The following is a 5000-nucleotide window of genomic DNA, read 5'->3' as shown; positions in this document are numbered from 1 at the left end:
TCCCCTTTTATGTGGGGCAGTGTCAGCGGGGGTGGCAGAGGTGGCATCCACCCGGAGTAACTGCCTGAGGTTGAATCTCAGGCAGGAAGTCAGGGTGAGGGCTTGGAACCTCCGTTCTTTGCGTCAGGATGATCGGTTGCCTTTACTGTTGAGAGAACTGGGGAGGCTGAGAATTGAGGTGGCTGCTCTTTCAGAGGTGAGGAGACCTGGCAGCGCCATGACCTGTGTAGGTGGCTACACCTATTACTGGTTGGGCTGCAGCAATGGTCACCATCTCCAGGGAGTAGCCATTGCCATCTCCAGCAGACTCCAGCCCTCAGTAGTAAAGGTTACTCCTGCTGATGAGCATATACTGGTATTGAGACTAAAGCTATCTTTTGGTTTCATGTCTCTGTGTACGCTCCTACCGATGTTTGTAAACTTGACGTGAAAGAGATGTTCTATGCCAAACTTACATCTGTGGTAGACAGATGTCCCAGGTGAGATATTCGCATTGTTCTGGGTGACTTCAATGCAGTATCTGGTTGTGATCAAGCTGGCTATGAGATGTTTGTCGGTCCCCATGGCTCAGGAGCTGATGCCTCGTTTTCTGGGACTTTGCTTGGTCCCAGAAATTGAAGATTTCTGGCTCCTGGTACCAGCGCCCAGACCCACATCATTGGACATCGTACAGCGATGCAGGTAACGCAGCCAAGGAGATCGACCACATACTCGTTAGCACTCGTTGGAGGATCCATCAGAATTGCAGGGTGTACAGGAGTGTTGAGTTCTGTGGTACTGACCATAGATTGGTTGTGGCTACCCTCTTCAAAACTCTCCAGTGGTCCAATGATCACTCTAGGGTGTTTCATTTGGACAGGTTGAGGGAGGGGGAGTGTGCCTGCGGATTTGTTGAGGCAATCTCTGGTCGTTTTACAATGCTTGACAGTCTGATGGACCCTGTTCTCCTGTGGGATACCTTTAAGTGTGAAACCCTTGATGCAGCTCAAGAGACGATTGGTGTACCCCCGAGAGCAATACAGAATTTTACTTCACAGGAGACACTGGAAGCCACAGATGCTTGTCGTGCAACTCGTCTGACCGGGGGTTCGGGAATTGCACCGGTCTCATGTGTGCAGAACTCGGTCTCTGTTAAGAAGGGACAATGAACAGTTAATTAGGAGTCTTACAGAGGAGGTAGAAGGCCATTTCTTAGTAAATGACCATTGTCCTGTATACCAAGGCCTGAAAAAGCTGAACTTCAAGCTCTCTTCACAGGTGACAGCAGTTCGCTTAATAAGTGGTCAGATCGTTTCAGATCCTGTTGTGGTGCAAGAACGTTGGGCTGAGTATTTTGAGTTGTATCAGGTTGACCAACCAACCGTTATTTTAGATGCGGGGAGTGCCGAGATCCTGTTGCCGGACCCACCCATCAGTGAGGACCCTCCATCCCTAACTGGAGTTGGGGGGGGCAATCTCCTAATTGAAGAGTGGTAAAGCTGCAGGTATCTGCGGCATACCAGCTGAACTGTTAAAGGCTGGTGGTGAACCTATGGCACGGGGGTTACATGCTGTCCAGGCTACCATCTGGCAGTCCAGTACCGCTCCTCCTGACCTGTTGTGGGGTGTGGTCATCCCTCTTTGAAAAGGGAAGGGGGACCGTTGGGACTGTAGCAATCACCGAGGCATTACACTGCTCAGTATACCAGGCAAGTTTCACGCCCAGATCCTTCTGAGACATATCAGAAACCATCTACTGAGGCATCAGAGACTGGAGCAATCCGGATTCACTCCTGGTAAGTCCACAATGGACCATATCCTTGCGCTTCAAGTCATTGTAGAGCGCCACCATGAGTTTGGGCGTGGGCTGCTTGCAGCCTACATCGACCTCAAGAAGGCGTTCGACACGGTGCATCGGGAATCACTCTGGGAGATCCTGAGACTGAGAGGAATTCCAACAACGGTTATTGGACTTATAACAAGCCTGTATACTGGTACTGAAAGTGCAGTAAAGTGTGGTGGGGGCCTGTTGAGCTTCTTTCCTGTTAGTTCAGGAGTGAGGCAAGGCTGTGTCCTTGCACCAACGCTTGTCAACACTTGCATGGACTGGATCCTGGGCAGAGCTACTGTTCAAAGTCATTGTGGAGCAACACTGGGCAATATCAAGGTTACAGACCCTGACTTTACTGATGTTATTCTATCTTAGTCTTTGGAAACCCTAGTGGTGGCTCTCGATGCATTTAGCAATGAAGCGAAACCATTGGGTCTAGAGGTCTCCTGGACCAAGACCAAGGTCCAGGACTTTGGGGACTTTCTAGGAGAACCTGTTCAGTCGGTATGTGCTTGCAGCAAGGACATTAAAGTCACAGAGAGCTTTACATACCTTGGTATTATAGTTCATAACTCTGGGCTGTCAGACCAAGAAGTCAGCAGACGGATTGGCCTGGCAGCAGGAGTCATGAACTCTCTCAACAAGAGTATTTGGAGATATCAGTACCTGAGCAGAAGGACCAAGCTACGGGTTTTCAAGGCCCTGATAATACCAGTTTTGCTGTACAGTAGTGAAACTTGGACATTATCCTGTGCCTTGGAGGCTCGTCTTGAAGCCTTTTTGTAATAGATCCTTGTGCCGGATCATGGGGTACTGTTGGCGGGAGCATGTGTCCAACCAATGGTTGCACCATGAGGCTGGCACAGGACCTGTTATCTGCACAATCTGTGATCACCAACTCAGGCTATACGGCCACCTGGCTTGCTTTCCTCAGGATGATCCTGCCCATCAGGTCGTTTCTGTTAGAGACAACCCTGGGTGGAGGAGGCCTGTGGGACGTCCTAGGAAGTCGTGGCTTGGGCAGATCGACCAAACCTGTCATGAAGAACTCGAGATGGGCCGAGTCCCTGCCCGGCACCTTGCCATGAGGGATCCTCGTGGTTGAAAGTAAAGAGTGGATGCGGCTATGCCCCCCGTCGGCGTTAGCACCCTTGATTGATTGAATGATTGAATGCCTTTTCATAATCGAATGCCATACACAGGGGTTTCCTATATTCCTTTATTTTTATTTTTTTATTTGGGTGAGCAGGTGGATGTGGTCTGTTGTTGAGAATCCACTGCGGAAACCTGCCTGTTCTCTTCACTGGTTAAAATCCAGACTGTCGGAGATGCGAGCTATGGTGACTTTTGTGAACAGTTTGTAACTGAAAGGAGGCTTCTAGGTCGGTAGTTTTTTTACGTTTCAAAATAATTGTTGCATTTTACCAGGCTTTCGGAGTTTCTCCATTGAGAAGGCATTTGTTAAAAAGATTTGCTAGTTTTACTTTTGCAATTTCTCCTGCATATAATATAAGGTCTATACTAATTCCACCTTCAGCTGGTATTTTCCCTCTCGTCAAGCCTTTAAGTGCTCTTTTTATTTCTTCTTTTGTGATATTAGGTACGTCTCTAGTTACCACAATTACTACTATCCATGGCTGTTCATTTGAGTTGTATAGATCCCTGTACAAGTCTTCCACTACTCTTATGATTTCATTTTTGTTATATGTCACTTCTCCGTCTGGTTCCTTTATTGCTTACATTTGGTTTCTCCCTGTTCCTAGTCTCCTTTTAGTTGCTTTCATGATGGTACCTGATATCATTGCTTCATTTATTATTTGAGTATTGAATTTCTGTACATCTTCCCTCTTCCTTTATATGGTCTATGTTACTTCAAATAATTCTATCTTGTCCCTGTTTGACAATACTTCCATGACCCTACGTTTTTGCATAAGCTGTTTAGTTTCTGGCGAGAGCTTGCTTGAACTTTGCTTGTCGTTCTGGCCGCCTACTTCAAGTGGAGCTTCCTTTATTATGTCATTGAACTGTTTATTGATTTGGTCAATGTTGAGATCTTCGTCGCCGAGAAGTGAATATCTGTTTTGGATGTTAAGGCTAAATTCTGTCGCTCTGATCTTCAAGTTAGCTAAGTTTGGCTGCGGTTTACGTATGAGTTTGTTCGTTTCCCTTCTGAGGTGTACTTTAATTTCGCTTCTGACCACTCTGTGGTCGCTGCCAACATTTACTTTGTTAATAACTTCCACATTTTAAATTTTATCATTTGAAATTATAGTCGATTTCGCTTTTGACTTCAGATGGCGACTTCCATGTCCACTTCCGTTCTAGTCTTTTTTCGAAGAATGTATTCATGATTTTGAGTGATCGAGCCTCTGCAAAGTCGACTACTGTTTCTTCTTCTGTCTTTTTACCTATTTTGGCATTAAAATCACCCAAAATTATTGTAAAATGTGTTTTTACTCTCTCGCTGGCTAAATGAACATCTTCATAAAAGCTCTCTATTTCTTCATCACTGTGGCTGCAGGTTGGAGCATATACCTGAACAATCTTTAAGTTGTACATATTGTTTAGTTTTATTGTTACTGAAGCCACTTATATATATACACTGTATATATATATATATATATATATATATATATATATATATATATATATATATATATATATATATATATATATATCACTGACGTAGTACTAATATAACTGATATCAAATGCCTTCCCCAAGACCGAGTGGGGTGGCCTAAAATCACAAAAAAAAACTGTAGTGCAAAGTGGGTCTGAAGCTCTCTCTGTTTGCGAAGATTCCCTTCGTCCCTATCAGAGTTGTATAGGCCTAAAGGTTTCTTTAAATGAATAATAGATTTTGTAAGTCTTTTTGTGCTAGATATATATTTATATTATTTTTGTACTACAGATATAACACATTCATTGACACAGCACATCGGATTTGTTCATATGTCTATTAGTATTACAATTAGTAGGCCTGCAACGTAAAAAAACTAACATTTGTACGCCCCTAAATAATCCAAATTCAAACAAAAACACGTACACACACACACACACATTTATATACATATATATATGTATATGTATATATATATATATATATATATATATATATATATATATATATATATATATATATATATATATATATTGCCCGATTTCTTGAACTATTTTGATTTGTGTCT

This window comes from Penaeus vannamei, chromosome 5, assembly GCF_042767895.1.
Source record: "Penaeus vannamei isolate JL-2024 chromosome 5, ASM4276789v1, whole genome shotgun sequence".
NCBI lineage: Eukaryota > Metazoa > Arthropoda > Malacostraca > Decapoda > Penaeidae > Penaeus > Penaeus vannamei.
This window is presented reverse-complemented; position numbering follows the sequence as displayed.